The 22,209-nt window shown below is 36.5% G+C and overlaps 1 protein-coding gene across 1 annotated transcript in view; it reads right to left on the bottom strand.

Moving 5' to 3' along the window:
* The window catches only part of LOC109858366 (myb-like protein Q), a 35,472-nt gene extending 15,271 nt beyond the window's left edge, over nucleotides 1–20,201 (bottom strand). The window contains exon 1 of the mRNA XM_020435525.1: nucleotides 19,695–20,201. The gene's annotated coding sequence lies outside the window, so the exon portion shown is untranslated. The remainder of the gene's footprint in view (nucleotides 1–19,694) is intronic.
* Nucleotides 20,202–22,209: the final 2,008 nt, after the last annotated feature.

The following is a 22,209-nucleotide window of genomic DNA, read 5'->3' as shown; positions in this document are numbered from 1 at the left end:
ATAAAAAAAAAATATAATAAAAAAATTTTAAATATAATAAAAAAATTCGACTCCTGGCTGAGGAGTTTTTTTCCTTATATTAAATATATATATATATTATTGTATTATATTGTATTATTATACTCGATCTCAACTTTCGATTGAGTCTAGGCCGAATTCGATCGGTTTAGCCATTGTTGAGATCTAAAAATTTCGGAAGTGTCAATCAGGCATACTCGCGTATAAGAGAGAGAGGCACGGTGTATCTCGCGCAGCGTGCGCACACTTCGTTTGCGCATAGGTATACTTGGCGCGAGGCTACTACCGTGCCTCTTCATATGAGCTTCTTCTGATACTACACAACTTTTGTAATTCCAATATTTTTATATCTCTAAAAATAACGGAGATATTTCAGGTGAACAAAGTTTGCCTCATCCATATATGTAGAACCTCATTCGCGAGCTTAATAAGTACGTTATAACTTAATTCGTTATGAAGATTCTTCGAAAGAATATTTCTCGTGTGTTCGAGATGAAACGCGGTAAGTAGAACACTTAAACACGTAAAAAGAATTACGCCCGTGTCTCATTAGCTACAGAAAAAGTTAGGAAACACAAGATAAAGTCTCGGGATTTAGATAACAATTGTGAAAATAAGAGAACAAAAGAACGCATTTTACAACATAGATAGGTATTTCTGTCACGTTACAAAAAAAGATCGAGAGCTTTTAGCAAAACACAATTATATCCTTTGTAATAAAAACTATAGATATACGTATATAATGTATAGATATGCGTGTACAAAATAGATATCTCCTTCTTTTATTTTGTATTGTATGTACATCGTGTTATACGGTTTTAAGAGAGTACTGGAGCCCGGCCTGTAAACTGGATAGAGACCTGTAAACCGACGTTCTAAAAACCTAAATTTCTCTAATTTTTAAGTTTCTTTACTGCATGACATAAAAAGTGCTTCTATAGAAGCAAATACATATAAACAACTATTTAGTGCTTTTGAAACTAGATATATAATGCCTTTTGAGACTCTTTTTTTCATTCACAATGATAGCATATAATAACCTATATTGTTATCACACTAAGACGTTGTTCTTATCAATTAGATAGTCATACCATAATCTGAATGTCTCATTAGATTCGTTTTTGTCGTATTCGTGGCGCTTGTTCATTGTAAATATGTACATAAGCTTAGAAATAATTCTACATACATGAATATATAGTGAGGTTATAAAAGGAAACTGTATAAGAAAAAATTTATGCTGAATTTTGACATTCCAAAGAACAAGCGCCAATCCTTAGCACAATTTACTTATTTTTGTAGAAGCATTTTAGATTTAATGAAGTAAATACGACACCAAACGTCATAGGAGAAAGTCGGTTTACAGGTCTCTATAGTCGGTATCCAGTACCCTCTTAAACGTATTGTTAGATTTCTCTGTCTCTTTTGTTAGTTTTCTCAAGAGAGTTTTACAAGAATAAGTATTGCATTGTATTTTTCTCGACTTCAATTACATACAACTCAATTTTATCACAAATGTTTCTTTCACGAATGTTTACTCGAAGACAGGAAGCAAACTTTGATTGAAAAACACAATAAAACCAAATAAGATTTCGAACACAGTTTGTTCTAACTTTCGCGAATCTGATTTTACGTGATTGCAACAATGATTGGTTACCGTGAGGTAAAACGAGACAAGTGGAAATCTTAAAAATAATTCCATTTCTTTCATTCAAGAATAATAAAAACATCTTTCAAGAAAATCTTTTTTTGGATACAACATATATAATAGAAAAAATATGCTAATATATATAATAAAAAATAATAATATAGTAAAATAAAATATTATGATAATAATGATAATATTATGATAAAATATGATAATGAAATATTATGATAATAATGTGTATAATAGAAAAAAAATACGTACGTGATAAATTTTCTAACGAGATTTTTTCCATTGCTTTGTTATCGGAGTAAAATAAAATTGTTCTTACTTTTATTACAGACGTTTTGCTAATGGAAATTTTTTTTATTAAATTTTAATACCATGGCTTGATCTATTATAGACGACGATTATATCGATATGCGAAGGCACGTTAATTAAAACCAAAGATCCGGAGAGAGACTAGCTGGTGATGACAGACTGATTTTCGATCGGATTCACACCGCCAACCACGATCTATCTTAAATTTTCAACGTATCGTCAGATCAATCTGCATTTATTATAACGAAACGGCCATGAGAATGTGTGAGATTTGAATTTATTTTTTTTTTTCGGAAAGAGAGAGCGCGCAAGAGATTTAATCATATGTACAAAATATATATAAATTTATATATATTTATTCGAGCATAGATTTATCAAGTATGTATGATGCATTTTTAATATGGAGACTCAATGCGTAGAACGTTGTGTTGGCATCTTTGAGTTTGACGCGCTGATATATATATTCCGTGCGGACGTGGAAAACGCGTTCTTCTTTTTTCTATTCGAGCAATAACGCTTCATCCAATTTCCGGAGAGACGATATTTCCGGCGAAAAACCCGAACAGATAAATTTTCACCAGAGAATTCAACACGATTAATCGCAGAGATCTCTAAACGAATATATTAAATGCGTTTTAAATCTCTCGTGAATGTTGGCCGGAAGAATATTTGTCACGTTTGTCTTAAATTACGTATGCGCTTGTGCATTACAATAAATCCCAAAAAAGAAAATGTGATTGTTACGAGTTTTATTAACGACCGACGGGTCACACGATCTCGCATATAAGAACGTCTCGGAAAAGTATACGTGTACGTCCGCGGTAAGCTTTTATAGGTACTCGAGTGGAGTGTTGGGTGAGTCTCAAGTAGAGAAAGAGAGAGAGAAAGAAAACAAGCGTCCTCGTAATCGTCACTCGAAAGGAGATCTTATTCCTCAAGATTCTGAGTAATCGGTCGAGACGTAGGGGGCGCGACGTCTAATGTGCAACGTCTCGCGTGCACCCGGAAAGAGTCGATTTTGCGCGATGTTCCATCCAGGTATAAATAAGCGTTCTTGAAGTAGAGATCGGCCATCTCTCGAGCGAACCGTACTTAACGAAGTACGGTCTAAAAAGTCTCCCTTCTAACTCTCTAGAAGATTTTTACGATATCGCGGATCTTGGCGCGATGCCAATATTGTATATCTTTTCTCTAAATGAGACCAGACAACGCACACATGTGGAATTATTGACACGCGAATGAGAACAGAAAAGAGAGAGAAAAAGAGAGAGAGAGAGAGAAAGAGAGAGAAAGAGAAAGAGAGAGAGAGAGAGAGGGAGACGCGTAACGAAAGGAAGGTGGGGTAAAAGCTTCCGGATGACGCCGTTTCTGGGTTGGAATTTGAAATTCATACCGTTTGAGAGAGTGAAGAGAACGAGAGTGGAGCCGCACACGTGTGTAAAGAAAATATGCTCTACAACTGTGTGGGCTAGAATTATTCGCCGTTACGCATGCAACAAAGAAAAGTAGCAGAATAAATTATCTCAAAGACATAATAAAACTTCCTTAAGCGGACTAACTTCGTAATAAGATTTTTCGTTTTGAAGAAAACAATACGCGCGTATATTTTTGTTAATACAATAATATATTTACGTATATATTTTTTTAAATATTTTAATATTTTAATATTTTAATATTTTTTTTCGTACAGAAATACGTTCGTTAGAACTCCAGACACTCCAAAAACTCCGTATCCGCGAGGAGTGCGCAAACAGATTCCGTAAAACTCGCCCGCGACAAAAGAGATAACGAGAGGGCGCGCATTAATTTCTTTTAAGACCGGTAAAGATCTGAACTGCCGAACAATATTGTGTAATTTTCGCTTAACATCTCTCTCTCTCTCTCTCTCTCTTGCGTATGGTACGAAAACAGGTGGACGCGGGTAACTGGAGCAGCTCATGTATCACGTCGAAAGGTGAGTATCGTTGACCCGTTAGCGCTCCTGATAGAAAATCAGACGGGGCGCTGTCATCCTCCGTATAAACCGTCCATTTACCTCGGTTAACCGAGCGGATGATAGTCACCACCGGGTTTCCGACGTGAAATAAATCACGTCGTAACGGACTATCACCATCGATCACTGCTAATCACAAGGTAAATCCTTACACCTTACCGTTACAGAAAAGCGCATACGACACGTATTTAATCTTTTTCTGTTTTTTTTTCCCCCCGCAAATACACGATTTAGTCCCGAAGATGATTCTGACCTTTGTTAGTGTCATTTTTTTTACATCGACGTTCCGGTGGATATTTCGGTTCGTTTTATATCGGAATTTCAAAGGCGGTCTCGTATTATCAAACGTCGATATAAAAATGACACTGACGCGGTTCAATCCCCGAAAACCATTTTTTTTTTTTTCAGGAATCTTTTTGTAACTCACCACGAAAGCATCAAATATCAGATACACGATTTATTATATAGAAAAATTCGGATATTTTTACCCGAGCTTTTAAAATTCAACAGACATTTACAGCGATTAATTGTGTACGATTTAATATAAAATATGAAATACGCAAGCGTAATTAAACACAATAATTAATTTATTATTACAGATTCTAAAAAAATGCTTAATGAGGATCTCTGCGCTTATTATTTGGCAAGTACCAAGCAAGTTAGTTTGAAACTCTGCGAGCTAGCTGGCTATAAATTAAATTAAAAAAATTAAAAAAGACTAAACAAACTCAGGTAATAGCGGCAGTAAGGCAAGCTGAAATGAAGTTCTCGTTGAAGCTGTCTTAATTACTAGGTAGAAATATCTATATTAAAAGCGTCATAAAATATCCAAACCAACGTAGACGGTAATTCAGATGGTAATGCGCGCGCGAATATTTCATGAAACGTTCTTTTTATTTTTCTTTTATTTTGCAAAAATTATGCTTTTTCATCTCAAAAACTTTCTTTACAACACATCGCATATTATGTGTGTGTGTGTGTATAATTTCGCGCATAATGACGCAAAATCATCTCGCTGTAATAATACAAGTTACAAGTACGAGACGTTTGAATTATTGTTGTTAGAACGACGAACGTTTAGTTTGAATAAGTAAATTGAAATTGACGTGTATTGATCGCCTTAAGCAAAGTAATCGACGTACAAATCAAACAACATTTAGCCAAGCTGCTATACGAACGATGTCGTAATTGCGCGAACCGTGTTATTCACGAAAATGACGGAAAGGATAAAGAGACTTAAACCTCGAGTCGAACGAACACACATGCGTGTGTTCGTCGCCGTTAACAAAACATTATCTCTCTCGGCCCACCCGCTAATTAAATCCACCACCATTGTATCGCGCGCGATAACGTGTGTAATCCACATGGTGACAATAAAATTTAATAGCAATTAAATTTTGATGTCCGCATTTATTCACATAAAACGTTCGTTTACATCTAAATCACAAAGAAATTTAATATCACTAAAAGCACTCGCATCAAAAAACGTTTTTCTGTTTCCGAGGGAACGTTATTTGTTTGAACGCTTTTAGTGCAACTTTAATTCAACGTCAAAAAAAAAACACAAAAAAACAAACAAATTTGTGTGTTTCCAACACACACACACACACAGACTTTTACACGATGTAATCTCATCCCTCTTTGCTAATCGGAGAAAATTATTTGTTATTAATATATCCGCATTGAAATGCGAATTATTTGAAAACGAGTAATACAAAACAATGGAACTGGACGCGTTTTTTTTTTTTTTTTTCCAGACATTTGTGTATCGCGATCGTGCTATTTATTTCCTGTTGATGCACTGTCTCTCCTTCCTCCCGTTGTTTCGTGTCTCCTTCTTTCCGATCGTTACGTCTCCGTGCTGAATTACAAGTACCTGCTATTTTAGTTAAACTTATTTTATTTCCGACGACGTTTGTCGAAAAAAAAATGAAGATAAAATCGAAAAGATACGTATCTCTAGATAGAAATCGTTATTCGCGAAGAAACCAACAAATTGATTGGTTTTTGGCAGACAAAGAAAAAAAGTGGGACAATTACGTGACACACGTACAGAACGACGTGGTATTTCAAATACCAAAGTTGCGAGTTTAATAAAAAATGATCGACATAAGATACAATAGAACCCGCAACAAAAAAAAAAAAAAAAAAAAACGGATGAAACAACAATGGACGCAGGTGCGGAAGCATATGTATCTTTCAAATATCTCTTAAATATGAGTTCGATTGTCGCGACAATTGCCGAACGTGGATGCTTTTATAGACGTAGAATATACAGACTATAGCGCGTTTGGCTTGTATGTGAAAAGATCTTTACGGTTGACAGAGACAACATACTTTGAACAGTAACTCTCTCTCTCTCTTTGTCTATCAATGTCTGTGGTAGGGATATCAGGGCCTACACTGTTTCATACCCCTTTATCTCTTTCATTCCTCTTTACCCTCACTATTTTTCTATCCCCACTTTTCCCACTACTATTCTATCCAATCAGCGAAGACTTCTTTTTCCCCCGCTACTTCGCTAGACAAAGATGAGTTACTACTGATCAACACCAGCTGTCTCTCTCAACGTTGAAGATATTTTCTTAACATGGCAAAGGTAGGGAACGCGCAGACTATACAGTCTCTACGTCTATACGAATGCTTTACGAATGAAACATAGTTCGGCGTCATCACTTTTGACTCTTGAACAGTTACAAGTCTATACGCCATTCTACGATTCTATATATATTCTCAGAATGTAGGAGCAGTTGTGCACAGTTTTACTACTACCACGCACAGTACACACACGACCGTCTTTCACAGTGAATCCATATTAGTCTTGTGCTCAAAAGCTGATATATATGACTTATGAACTGCCTTGTGGGAGGGAATTAATTCGAGATTATACTCGAATTAAGTTTTGGAGGATCCCGATTCAAGTTCACCAGTCAATCGAGCAATTCGATTGAAACGGACCGGCTCGGAAAAAATCCTGTGAAGATGATGAGCGGATTCGAACTCGGAACCCTCCGAGTGTTTGCAGCCCCCCCTGCACTCAGAGAGAGAGGTCGCAAGACTGACGGGCCGGTCTCTTACGAACGAAAGATAATACGCGACACTCACCGCGTTTGTTGTCGTTTTAAAGAGAACAAAGTTGACTCTCTCATCGACTTTTACGTCGATGTTGTTGTGTTCTGGTTTTTCTCATTTTAAGACAATCACATTATAAGTAAAGTCGTAATTTACATATTTGAAATTGGAGTCGTCATCAATCGTGTAATTGGCAGCTCCGAAACCATCAACACTCGCGCGATATTCAATTACAAGCGTCACGTGTAAACTCCGAGATCGGATAACCGCCCGTTGAAACGACGTAAACACGAAGAGCGATCAATCGGTAAAAGCCAACGCTTCGCGCAAAAGCTCTATAGGGATTATACATAGCTTACTCAGAGTTTGCAGGTAACGTACCATAGAAATACAGCTAATTGCGTCGTGGATTACTGCGATAACAATGGATTGATAATTAGCGCAACTTGCGGGACGCCTCCTCGAAAAACGTCATTGATTGTCACAACGATGACATCTAATTAATACGCGGCGCGATCTATTGTAGTTTTGTTTCGTCATAGTTTGCTCTCGGAATGTTTGTTTCGTCATTTCTCGGCTGCATCGACGCGAACGCGTGTCTGTATTTTGTCTATACTGAGAAAAAAAATACTATTTACTCAACTAAATGCGTTTAGTTGAGTTTCAATTTGTTATCTGAAATATTTGGTTTTTTAATTCAAGCATATGGTAATAAAGATAACAAATTCGTATAAGTTGAATTAACGATAGTGATAACGAACATATTTAATTCACTAAGCCATGAATTGTTTCGTCAAACATAAGTTGTGATAATTTCAAATAAAAGATAATGTTAAAAAAGATGAAATAGGCAATTCTCATTTACTTTAATTGAATATAATCTGAATTTCTTTGTACTAAGTATTTCATCTAATCAAACTGCTTATTTTTATAAGCAGACAAAATATTGTGTTGTACTATTGTGTTGTACAATTCACAGTTAGCCCTGTATTTAAGCAAATTATAATTTTGTTAAAACAACTAAATTGTCTTTCGGTATAATCTAATTTTTTATTATATCTATTGAAACATGATATCACATTGCGTACGGCGCTCAAACCGCGTTCAAAACCCGCACATTTCCGAACGCTGTAGAAGCATGCTTGGCGAGCAATATTATTAATATTAATATTAATATTATTTCGCTCATCATTTGTCTTAAGAATGGGAGAGGCTTTGTTACCCTGGTAACGTAACAAAAATATTTGTCACTGATTGCTTACGTTGCCGATTGAATCGAAATAAAACATGAAAACGAGATATCTCGTGATACCCGTACGCAATGTGATATCTTCTTACATTAATCAATATTTCATTGACAGCCCGTAATCGCTGCATATAGTTGAATCGAATACTATTTTGTTACTTCTCACCAGCTTTTTTTTCTCAGTATATAATCTTCTTGGAAACGAATATTTACATAAGAATATTTTCTTGTAAGATACACACGTTTTAACTGCCTGACGCATGTCGTTTTTGATTAATTGATTGTCAAGCATGTCAAGCAAGAAGATCGTTTTTGAAGTTTTTCGCAACATTTAAAATGTTTTTTTATACGCGCGCAGAGAAGAACACAGCTGCGCGCGATCGATTGATCGGAAGAAATTACGAGATTGTTTAGATGACGAGCTGTCAAATTTGTACGCAAAAATAAAATCGCGTCGTGCGTATATATAGATCCTGTAAGATTATTATCATCCAACCGATTCTCGATAAAAAAATCTTATCTAAACGTTGCACCTCGCGTTGGAAAACCTTATGCATCGCTTCCTGATCTTTTTGTTACCATAAATCCTCCGGAAATTTCCTCCGGAAATCTCGCGCGCAAACTTTAAAGAAGACGAAGAACGCGTTTAGCGAACGCGAACACGAATTTATTTTACCGGCGGCTCTTCCTGACATCGAACCGCGTCGGTATTTGCCAACCTCAACTACAGCCTCATTAGCATAATACACTTCAATTTGGCGGAAATTCGAGCGACGGAAGCGTCAAAGGAAATTGCAAACAATAGCGTCGTTCAATTAGAATTGAAACTCGAATTCTCCACGTTTCTAGGCGCGAACCGAGCTGTTAAAACAATACATATACGAGATAATATCGTGCGAATATGAAACAAAAGCGTGATTTGTTTGCTACAGAGACGCTATAAAATTGACGCGATGCGAGCAAACAGAAAATTGTTTCATACGTTTGCTCGCGCACACGTGCGCAAAATGCCGTTAGAATGCATTTAGATGTTCGATATGATAAAAGTCATGTATATAGCGACAATTTTTATTGTCCGACGTGCTATATCATTGGTCGCAATAAATGTACATTAGAAGATGATGAGATAAGATGGTTAATAATAGATAAGATAGCGAATGAGCGATGGGAAACCAGGCAAGTCTGCGCAGCTGCGTTCTGCAGTTCGACGTATTAGGTTTGCCCTTAGCCGCGTTACATGTATACTTGTAGCAATTACGTGTGCAATTGTCACTAAAAATTATATTTACATTAATTTATGCGTGTAAATTTAAATCACATTAAAAATAGAAAGAGAGAGAGAGAGAGAGAGAGAGAGAGAGAGAGAGAGAGAGAGAGAAGGAAAATAATAATTAATAATTTAAATGAATAATTTAACTATTATATATTATTTTCACAACGCGCAATTTGCTTTAAAATTAAAAATTGAAGAGCTCAAATAACCGATAACGAGAGAGAGAGAGAGAGAGAGAGAGAGATCGCTGTGAATTTATAAAGTGTTTTGCATAATATCTGAACTCCAACAAAAAACGATGAACAATAAGAATAATAAATATCGAAGAAGTAAACTTTCGCACAATTTTCTGCGATATTTTCTATGGCAGAATTTGCCGCATCGCGAGGTCCGATTCTTCGTTTGATCTTTTCGAACAAAGACGACGGATATGTCGCGCTTGTTCCAATAGAATCTTTCGATATATAGTTTGATTCGCGTCTTTTCCACGATAAACAGCAGACGTCGTAATATAAAGAGCGAACAGTAAGCACATGTATGAACGCAAACAGCGACGTAGTTTGCCGGGGCTGAGTTGACCGTTGCCATTATAGAGCACCTTGCATTGAGATCGTCCACTAGCAGGATTAATCATGTCTTACGCAAACACGGGTATCATCACGACGACGAGTGCTCTTCCGCTCTTGCGGATAGTCATTACCGAACGTGAAATCCGAGACGTGAATTCCAAGTCACGCTCTCACAAATAATATATAAATCGGCTTAACGACTTTATATCGACGAGATAATTAAAATCGTGTACAATATAAAGCAAACGTTAAACCGGCATATTCATCGGTGCTGTTCAGATAATAGAGATCAATTCGTCGGAATCACTTGCGCAAACAAATGTTTAACGCAAAACAAACCAAAAACACTCTTACGACAAAAAAATGTAATTACGTTAGCGTTATAGCTAACACGCGCTAAAAGTGATAATTTATGCACCGAAAAAATTGTATTCTTGTTTTGAGGATATCCCACTTACTTTAAGTATATTTTATACTAAAATAGGCGCCAAGAAGAGTTTCTTATTTTAAGAGCAAAATCCTCTAAATAGTAATATTGATAAGAATATATACTGATTAGAATATAAAAAGCCTCTATAGAAAAACATATATATCTCACTATCGAAAAAGACTACATTCTTAAATAAAGAATATATTCTTAATTTCAGAAGAATATCATCTAAAATCTTTAAGAAGATTTTTTAAGTATAAAATCTTCTACTTACAAGAATATAATTTTTTTGGTGTGTGTTATTGTGCGGGTAAGAGTGTTCATTTGCAAGTTTGCGAATCGCTCTTTCTCGTACGTGGCCGCCGTTTAAACTGTGGAAATTCCATAAAGTTCTGAAAGTTCTTTGAAAGTCACATTGAAACGTGCGGCTGCAAAATGCAACCAACAATTAGAAGAGACAGCATTCCGATATTTTGCGTCGTATGAATTCTATCCAGAGAGATAATATCGAGAGTCAAGTGATCTCTCGCGCGCGTGGAACGAGTTCCATATGTATGCGTCGAAAGCAATTGAGTCAAATGCCACTGAATATTAATTAGATCCGCAATTCATCAATCCTGACATTTTTTTTTGTTTTTCTAATTGATAATAGAAAAATATGTGGATCATTAAGAATACTGGATACCGACTATAGGGACCTGTAAACCGATGTTTCTAAGATTTCCACTGGTGTCGTATTTACTGCGTCGAATCGAAAAATGCTTCTACAGAAATAAATAAATTGTGCCGACATTTCTCGCTAAATGCTTTTGATTGTCCGAAATAACCAAAAGTTTTACTCTACCATACAGTTTTCTTCTATATAACCTCATTATAGATTTATATGGTAGAATTATTTGTAAACTCTTATATACAGTCGAACCTCCCAAAACGTATACTTCCCCTATTTCCTCACTCTTCATCTCACGCGGGACCGACGAGCCTCCCAAAACGTGTACTTCCCCTATTCCCTCACTCTTTATCTCACGCATGCGCAAAGACTTACTTGGTATAAATTCATTTCGCGCTAGCGCAGTTTCGATTGTAATCATACTTGGTGGTAGAAAAAGCGATAAAGGGGAAAATATACGTTTTGAGAGTGGATTTGTATATATTGTTTTGAGAGGTTCGACTGTACGTACTTAAACTTACCTAGCGATAAAAGTACGGCAAAAAAAAAAAAAAAAAAATAAAAATATAATGAGACACTCAGATTATGGTTAGAATGTCTAGTTGATGAGAAAAAGGGATATTTGCGTAATGACAGTATAGGTTATCGTTGATATGCTATCATTGTGAATAAAAAAAAGAACGTTATATACTCATTTTTAAAAGCACTATGTAGTTTTTTATATTTATTTGGTTTTATAGAAGCACTTTTTATGTGATACAGTAAATACGACTTACAGGTAAACGTTCAGTTTACAGGTCGATATCCAGTACCCTCGAGTATGAAACTTGACATGTACACACACATACACACATACACACACATTTTATATATTGTCACTCCCTACATATAATCTCATAACGCAAATTTTAGAGGAGAGCAGTTTAAAGGTTTAAAACTTCATATGTTTCCCTATTAGGTAAGGGATTTTTTCGATTTAAAATTTTTAAAAACCTTAACACCTCCTTTACCCTCCTTTACGTATAGAAAGTGACGATATATACGTTTGTGTGTGGGTGTGTATATATATTGTATGTATATTATATATATTATATTATGTATATTATATTTATTATATATATTATATATATTATATATATATATTATGTATATTATATATATTGTATGCATATTATATATATTATATATATTATATTTTACACGTATAAGTTTATGTATGTTTTTCAACATTGTTGACTGTTTTTGAGAAAAAACAACTATATATATATGTATGTTACATATATATATGTGTCGAGTTTCATATTTAATGATCCAATATATCCACATTTTTAAGAAAACTGTTTATACAATGTTTATGTTTTAAGAATATAAGGATATATACATATATCTACATCTTATAAAAATATATATATATATATAATGCATTGTAAGAATTAGATAAAATGGGAAAAAAATTTACGTAGTATTTCAACATGCGACACTTTCGTCACGGTCAATATGTTTTATCACGTCTAGGTTTGAATAATGTATGTGTCGCGTAAAGGTACAAGTACACTGTAGAAAATTAATCATCGATAGTTATCTGTCAAGCGCACGTTTTTCACAAGCTCATACAATACAGCCGACTAATAGTAATTGATGATATAATGCACCGTGAATATAAATCAACGGGAAAAAGACATCGGAATGATAAATGCATTTTTGGAAGTTCGGAAGCATTACTTGGATCGTAATCGTCAGGACAATGACTCCGAATTTTAGATGAAATAAGGATTATCGCGTCACCATCTTTTTCGCTAAAAAAAAATGTATCTTTAAGAACGAGAATTATCCATTGACGTTTTTATAACGCCGATATGTGTTAAGGGACAAAGATATCTTTCTCACAACACTCTTTGTGACTTTTATTTAAATAAATTGCACTCATGCGTATCAGATGTTGCTCGCGTTTAGTAGTCTATATAAAGCCAAAATTAATGCAAATGAGCAAGAAATATATTATATTTGTTTCACAAAAATAAAATTATTTTTAACGAAAACGTTTATTTTCATCTTCGATAAAATATTCTCTTAAAATTGCGAAACAATTTAGCAAACGTCGAGTGAAGCAATTGTCGATAATGGACAGTCGATGAACTACAATTTTCTCTTCGAAATCGCACAATTCAGAGAAATCGCGCAATTCAGAGGTTTACGAAAAATTTTATTGAACAACGATAATTTTCTCACTTTTTGAAAAATGAAAAAGAACAAGAAACCACGATTTAATATTTAAGTAACTATATAAAATCTTTAAAGTAAAGACGTTGTTTGCCCCGTATATAATTATTATTATTCTAATTAAACTATCTAATACCCATATATATTTACATATATCGAAATACAATTCCTCAGATACGTATTTAAGATAAGTTTTAATAATCTATGTGTCTATATATAGCGACACGTATAATTAGCTGCCGGCTCGAACATGATATGGCAGGTATCAGCTGAATATCAGCGGGAAGGAAAATTTTCTTCTATACAACGTCAAACGCAGATAACAGAGAATAAATGTGGATGGAAATAAAATAATTTGTATATCAGAACATAAAATTTTCGAAGACATTAACGACTCATTAATCAGAAATTAAAATTTGAGAAACAATCAGAAATCGAAACAATTGCACATAGATATAGTGATTATATTTCGAAAGAATTTACATAGCAATAAAGATAACCGCGTTAACAAGAACAAAAGAGAGAGAGAGATTGTTAAGATATCATATTCGTGTATTCACGACTATTGCGTTGTGTATTTGTGATATTCCGATTTGCGTTTGTATACCGTGAGTTAAGGTATTAACAAGCAATTTCCTCAAAATACTATGTGGCAAACGTGATAATAATACAACATCATGGTCAACATTGCGTGGTCTGTTCAGGTTCGACTGCTGTTACTGAAAGCGCAATAATTCAAACCACAATTGCAATGTGTTCATTACTAAATGTTATTATTACTGCAAGTTTAAATTACATTTGCAGTAATGACATTAGAATCGTCGAGAAAAAAAAGTAAAAACAGTCTGCAATATAGATAATTCATCAATCACCAATTGAATAAATTTAATGACTACTTTCTTGTCACGGTGTTCATCAATTTTTACGTAATTTACTAAACAAATTGAATGTTTTATGTGTGTAACGTATCGCATTAATTAAATTTTCATAAACATTTTAACGTAATGCATGGATATCACTTTATTGTTAATCACACTTCAATATCGCAAAGCTAACATACCAAATGTCACGTACGTACAACGCTTTTGTTTTTCAGCAAAATGTTAATGGAAAAGTTTACTTGTATTTTCTCGTCTCGTGTTGCGACTTCGTTCACTCAAAGTCTTAGGAAAGTTTGAAAATCCCCGGTTTAATTAGTTCAGTAACGTACAGAGAACAATTGAACTTTAGGGTTGGGACAGATGTCCTAGAATATACTGAAACATACACACCACACACACACACACACACACACCATCCCCAAAGAGATTAAAATTTACGCTGTCGCGACGAAAGAAACGTCTGGGAATAACATTATTAACCTTTTCCAAAGGTTAAGATAGAAACACGTCTGACAAGAGATTTCATTAAAAACGCTCGCTCAAAGAAAAAACACAACTTAAAATACAATAATTTCATAGCAGATTATTATTACGCGAATATATTGTAACTTGATAAAGCAAGTTAATTTAAAAAATTTTATAAGTGCGACATTTTATAAATGTGTGACATTAAAAACGCTGTTCTTTATAGAGAAATTCAATTAAAATAATAAAGAAATAATTAAAAATATATATGTGTAACATGTGACATCCACTTATTTCTTTCATTGATAAGTAAAATATTTTTTTTTTTAGCGATGCATTTATTATATCTATTGTTATATATTTTTCATTAATTAGTACAAAGAACAATGTAACTGTTACGTATAAATTGTTACCATTAACGAGTGTAGCAGAGGTCGTTAGTATAGGAAAATTTCTTTATTCCGTTACGCCCAACTATCAACTCGTATCGTACTCTTTCTCTTTCTGCGCAGTTTGTGAAGTCGCAGATACGCGCGTCCCGATGCCACTACGTTTCCATATATCTCTCGAACTGCCGCGGGTCACATTGGTTACATCGGCAAACGAATAAGGCCTTTTCACATTTTTCATATATAAAGACAATTTTTTTCCCCAAAAAATATCACACGTATGAAATGCTCTTTTTTTTTTTTTTCATAGAAATACAAAAAAATATATCGAATATAAAGTTTGTGTGTCTTCGCCGAACGCAATTACTAGTCACTAGAGAGATATTGTATTTAATTAAACCATTTATATGCTCGAAAGAAATTTAATATAAAAACACGATACGAGTATTTCTCTCGAAACTCGATTTTGATTCTATTTGAAGTTTGGTTTTTTGTTTTACCATTTTCTAATATTGTGTATTTTGGCGCTTCTTGTGTTTCTAAACACTGACAAATCGGTTCATCAACAGACATTTTTATTATTCGCGTAGTATTAAGCGAGAGATTTGACTTCAATGTTGCGAGTTTGTGTCGTGCGACAATCGTTCTTTTTTAAACAGACCTTTAGAAATTCGATCGAACGTAATATTGCCCCTAAAACACACTTCGCATGTCCACCGGTCGCAATTCTGGCTATCGTTCAATGTCACGAAAAAAAAAAACGATCACGGAAAAGCAATCGAGCGACCAAGTCTGCCGACCGAGTCGAGAATCATTAAATTCCTTCGCAAGAAAAACGAACGCGCGTTACGCGCGTCACAATATGTGTTTTCGCGGTTTTCACGCTTTTGCGAAAGCAGCTTTGAGAAAATCCACGTGCCCGTCTATATACATATATATTACAGTTTTTTTTTTTTTTTTTCGTCGCACAGATGCGGCTTTTCTCAGGCGAGCGTCGGCCTACTTTTCGATTCTGACGTTTGTCGAGAGCGATGTGCATCTGCTGATGCATGTCTACGCTGCCACGTGACAGAGAGAGAAGAGAGCGGCACCGGCTGTGTTCCGAGTGTCAATGTCGACAGCAGCGGTCTGGCGAAAAACAAAGTTAGTTCTGGCACACGATCACGCGCGCGCGCGCGCGCGCGCGCGACCGCTACGTTTTTCGGACAAAATTAAATTTGCTTCGACACGAGGGTGGTAAAGCTCGTGAAGTTGCCGCGGTTGCGCGGCTACGTTAACTCCCGTGCGACACGTGGGCGGTACAAAAATGAAGAAAATATTAACTTTCAAAAGACAGATCGATTAACATATATCTACTTGCTATATAGTATTTTGAGATGACAGGAGTGTCGAATAATCTTGATTAAAAATAGCATTCAGGAGCAATGACTGCGTATTATCGGAATAATAATGCGTGTATCGCATCGTTGCGTGTCGCGATGAATTAAGGTCAAACTCATCGCATTCGGTAACTTTTTAAATGGCCTGTTCTTTTTTTTTTTTTTGTGGCCACGGGAATGGCCAATAGATTTATCGCAAACACAATGGAACGAAACTCTATGTAAAATATACAAAAATAGTAAAAAAAAAAAAAAAAAACATTATTACTGTTTTATTCAATCTATATTGAATTACCGGTGTTCGAAATAAATCATCGCAAAATGTACGTGTGTAATTATAATAACATAATAATATATTTTTTTTTAATTAACTTTTTGCTCGACGCGTTCGCGCCAGCTAATTAAATTTAAAAGATTTATAAACATGAAAAATTACATTTTTCTTCGACCATATGATGGGAATATTGCGCTGTTGGTTAGTAATATTTATCGCGGGTTGTTTTCATTTCATCAAATGTGAATTGTAAAACCAAATTGCGCGAATGAGCGCTGTGTGTGTGTGTGTGTCAGAACTGCGCGCGGATCGGAGAAGATTTAATTCAATGCGAAGTGAAGAAACCACTCACCGATCCCGTCGATGATCAAACGCAAAATACTCTATCAACATCGTTGAGTCGCGAGAAGATTAAATTTAATTGGAGCTTATTGAAATTATCTCGACCCAAAGACACACAGTATTAAGCTGTCACCCGCAAGGATTTATTGATTTTGAATTCGAAGAGGTCTCGCAGAAACGTCGAGTTTCTTCCTCGCCGGGGGTTCAAGCGTCTTTTTTTTTTTTTTTTGTTTTTTGTTTTTCAACATCAAGGCCAAACGAAGAATCTCTCTGACGAAACCGTGTGGAACTCCGACGGATTTAACAAAGCCTCGATTTAATGAGCACCGGTATGAAGAAAAAGGGAGAGTCAATTTCTTTCACGACTCGGCTTCTTAACGTTATATTTATACGCAGTTGGCGCGAACACATGCACCAAGATTTCGTCGTTCCCTTTTGTGTTGTGGATTAAAAGCCCTTTCGGAAACAAGATGTGCTCTCATTATCGTGCGCCACGAGTTTATATTGCCACGAGGTCGCGCGTTACGTTTCTTTTATACCTTCAACGGGACCCTCGAGTTGTCAGCGCGAACGGCAACGAGATAAAGGCAAACAGAAAAAGCCCGGGTTATTTCTTCTGGGGCTTTACTGCCGCCTTGTCGCCGCGGGTGAAGAGAGAAGAAAAAAATCGGTCGCGATACGCGCGCCGCGAGAACTGAAGCGACGCGATGTTTTATCTCTGTCGAGTAAACACATATTCCTCTCTGAATAATTAAAGATCGCGTATCGCGCGACAAACGGACTACGGTTTTGTTTTCGAGTTTTGTCTCTGCTAATCGACGGATTTGCGAAAGGCGTCGCTTTATATATTTCAACAGACCGATTCGCGCGGAAATCCCGAGCGCAGAAGTGGCAGAAATCCAGTTTTCTCTCGCGATCGCCATCTGTTATTATCTCATTACGTCGTTATAGCACCACGAGCGAGAGAGGATTATATCGTAATCGCGTGCACCGCTACTTATTAATGACGTCGTTTTATTTTTTTTTTTTTTCTCGTCACACACGTTCGTGAGGTAAAAACTCTTGAATGTCTTCGCGGCTTGAATGACGTCGACGACGAGAGAACCAAGATGTCAGAATCAACTTTGATATTTGCGCAATTTTGCGCGTGTTCGAAAGGCCAACGAGAATTTCGTCAAAAATTATGCGTTTCGCGATAATTGATACTGCCGCGGAGAGAATCATTTGCGTGCAAATCTCGCAGCGCGAGAATTTGAATCGTCGAAGCTATTTGGCAATTCACCTTGTGTCGCGTAACGTTGAAGACAGCAAATTTAGGATCGTCAACGAGATCGCTCGTTATACGCCGACACAACGTTGTAACAAGATAAGCCGAGAGATTCTTAATGATTAAAGCGTCGCGGAATGTTTCGCGATTGCTAAGGAAACTTTCTTGTTTTGAAGTTCACGCGGCGACTTGTACAAAAGTTTTCTAACGCGGTTTGGAATTACTAATTTAATGACTCGAACGTGTTAAGAGAATATTTAAGAGACACATATAGAGAGAGAGAAGAAGAAAACGGTGAGAATTAGTACTTAACGAACTATGTGTTAAATTTGCGAATGATAAAATTACAAATGTTTTATTTATTGACAGCTCCAAGTGCTCCGAGACAAAACGAGAAAAATTGCGATAACGTTTGTTTTATCGCCGTTATCTCGTATCTGATATCATCATCTCTTATCTTCAAAACTTTGTTTGTTCAACAGAAATAGATGTTTATTTTTGTATAATTAAAAAATTCATCAGATATCAGACTAAAATAATAATAATAATCGGAAAAATACTCTGAAAATTTATTCAAAGAAAATTTGTTTAATATACATATTTTTAGCGTGCGTAATAAATACTATATATAAGAAATTTGCATTAGATAATAAAGAGAAAATGTTATCGCAACAAATACTCGCAACGTTCGCAAGGATCTATTTTATTGGATATTAAATTGCTTTTTTTTTTTTTTATAAATGTATTTCGATATAATTTTGCTCCGATAAACACACAATAAATAAAAAAAAATTGCACGAGAAGAGCAGTGATATTGAGAAACGTCGCAGTTTTGCTTTCCTGCAGAGAGATAATGTTAAATCCCATCAGAAATTTCCGCAAACGGCTCCGACGAAAAAAAACCAAACCTTTCGACCTCCGGAATTTGAAAGATGAAAAAAAAAAAAAGAAAAAAAAAAGAGGAAAACTTCATTAGGTCTTATTACATCTAATGAAGTTTCGCCCCCGCGAAACCATTGTCACGTGCACCGCTAATTGCAAAATCTCACGAAGTTGCGAAAGCCCTTTTCCCTACGGGATAAAAGCGTCGAGAAATCGCGGTGGCGCGAAACTTCATAATTAAGCGATTCGATCGGAAAAATCAAATCGAGCGCAATGTCGAGAGAAATCCGCTTGCGAACGTGTGCGAGTAATCGCAATCCGAGTCGAAACTCCTCCGCTTCTCAAAGTAAAAACTGCTCACCGTGTGGAACTGCCTGAAGAACCCTTTTCTCTATGAGTCTTTTGCACTTGCACTGCGCGTACACGCGGCGGAAATTCGCTGGATAACACAGGCGGCACTGCGGCTTGCAGCGCGCAACCCGCTCTAGTTAGAGGACTAACTAACTAAATTCTCTTCCTTCGTCGCGCGCGAGAGAGAGAGATACTCCGCAGACAGAGAGAGAGAGAGAGAATCGTTGACCCGGGACTTTGTTAACAACTTGTCGATAGATGTAACCTGGACAGGACCCGAGAGAATTTTCGTCGGACGCCGTCAGTCACACACCGGTCGGACGCAACTCTGCGCCGCCTCTCAATTTTCGCTGCTCGTCAGTGGATAAACCTGCTAGGGATGGACGGAGGTAGGAAGGAAGGAAGGAAGGAAGGAAGGAAGGAAGGAAGGGAGCGCGTGAAGGGGCAAGGGACGGTTCACGAGAGAACAGACACGACAAGAGCAACGAGCACGAGGGGTCGGCCGCGTGAACCGCGCGAGGTCGCGTGTGCTGTTGGACTGAGAGAGCGTCGGCGAGCAGCCCCCTTGCGAGCCCAGCTGGCGGAGAAGCGAGCGTCGTCGTGTTTCACCCGTTACCTACTGCCGCGGGCATGCTCTATGAGTGAGTGTTTGTGTGTGTGTGTGTGTGCGTGTGTATATGAGGATCGCGATTCACGTTCCTCTCGTCGCGCGTTCTTCCGCTTGTCTCTCTCTCTTACGACTCTTTCGGTCTGCGTCAAGTTGGTCGTATCTCGACCTCGGTGGTTGCTCCCTCGCTTTTAACCTACCCACGAGCGCATCCAACGCGGGGCATCGTCATCAATCATGCATGAGAAAGAGAGAGAGAGAGAGAGAGAAAAAAGATGTTAACGGAAAATAAAGTTCACGGATCAAATAAAAAAATGTGATAACGAGAGGCGGATAAAAAAACTACGTTCGAAAGACGAGTAACGTGCAGTTTTAAATTTTACTTCGCAAATGTTTTAAAATTTCAACAAAGTTTCAGCTCTTGAGATATTTATTTAGCAAGTTTATATATTTATTTTACACACATCTCTGAAGTGTTGAAAATTATTTAAAAAAATCATTATTTATATATATACACCGAGAGTCTGCGTTTTTTTCAAATTTTCAAAAGAGAATAAGCGTTTTGTTTTTCGTCAAATTCTCACTTCATTAATGTTTTTTTCTGTGCGTCGTAAAATATATTTTCACTGCGTGAAGATAACGCGCGTGATTAGAGATTTGCAGTAATTTTTTTCGATACAATTCGATCGAGCGTCCGATTGAAAAAGCGCACCGCCGACAACAGAGGGTGTCTCTCGTAATCAACATTGTAAATCTCAATCTCTGTGCTTCCGCAAAATTCAGTGCTCGAGAAAAACTGATTTATCCAGGTACTTTTGCTAAGGTCCCAAGCCTGAACTCGGCACGATGCGTTTTCTGTATATATGATAAAGAAAAAGTATATCCTCGGTCGGAGCGCAGAAACGAGTTAGAGCCCAAGATGTGGTTCTCCAGGGAGTCGCCTCTCACGTTCATACGTTTTAGAGTCTTCTTCATTGAGATGGGGTGAGTTTCGCTTATCCTACCCGCTCCGAAGTAAGACGTGAAGCGGTATCTCGTCGAGTCCACAGTAATCTACCAGACCTTGAGCAAAAACGAGTTTTGCGATACGGAGGACTTCATTATTCCGCAATGAAGCCTCAGAGAGAGAGAAAGAGAGAGAGAGAGAAGCAAAAAGCGTCGAGATTATTGTATTGACTGCGCGATTAAATGTATTTAACCCTCGTGATGTGAAATTTGCGATATCGTGGCAAAAACACCTATTTATCCGATGAGATTGCTTCGATATATATAGCGCGCGCAACTCAGAGCAACGGAGAGACTCGTAATTTACCTATTCTCACGATATTGCATCTAAAAACGTAACCCAACTTTAATATTGGCAAGTCACTGTAATTGACGTTTTTATTTTTTCATAAACACATATTTTAGCGAGCCACAAACTTGTAACTGTAAAGTACGAAGATGACGAGTTATATCATGGGAATTGTGGTGTGTTTCGCATCGCTCTAGTACACGCGCTATGAAACGACAAATAGCAATTTTAACGTTTCTCTCACAATGTACGTGACGTTATTACAATACAAAAAACCAGATCGGCGTAAGCACCGATTATGTAAAAACAGTTGTGCAACACAAAATTTATACCAATAAGATAATTTACACAACTTTTCATCCTAGATTGGTATTTTCGCGCAACTTTTCTCTCTAGATTGCTATTTTCGCACCGCTATACGCGTCGCCGTCGCAAACTCGAAATGCCAACAATCATTTGCTGTTTTGACTGTTAATGGCGTTTAACGTGAGAGGCCGAAGTGCGAAAATATAATGGATGATGACCCACTTTAGGGAAAGTAAATACAATGGCTGATTATGGATTACCTATTACTGGTTACTGACGTTGTAACTAATGACCAATGATTTGATCAGAGAGCACGAG

Source organism: Pseudomyrmex gracilis, unplaced genomic scaffold, assembly GCF_002006095.1.
Source record: "Pseudomyrmex gracilis isolate BER0280 unplaced genomic scaffold, ASM200609v1 scaffold_200, whole genome shotgun sequence".
NCBI lineage: Eukaryota > Metazoa > Arthropoda > Insecta > Hymenoptera > Formicidae > Pseudomyrmex > Pseudomyrmex gracilis.
Note: the sequence above shows the minus strand (reverse complement) of the source record. Positions and strands in the feature narration are given on the sequence as shown.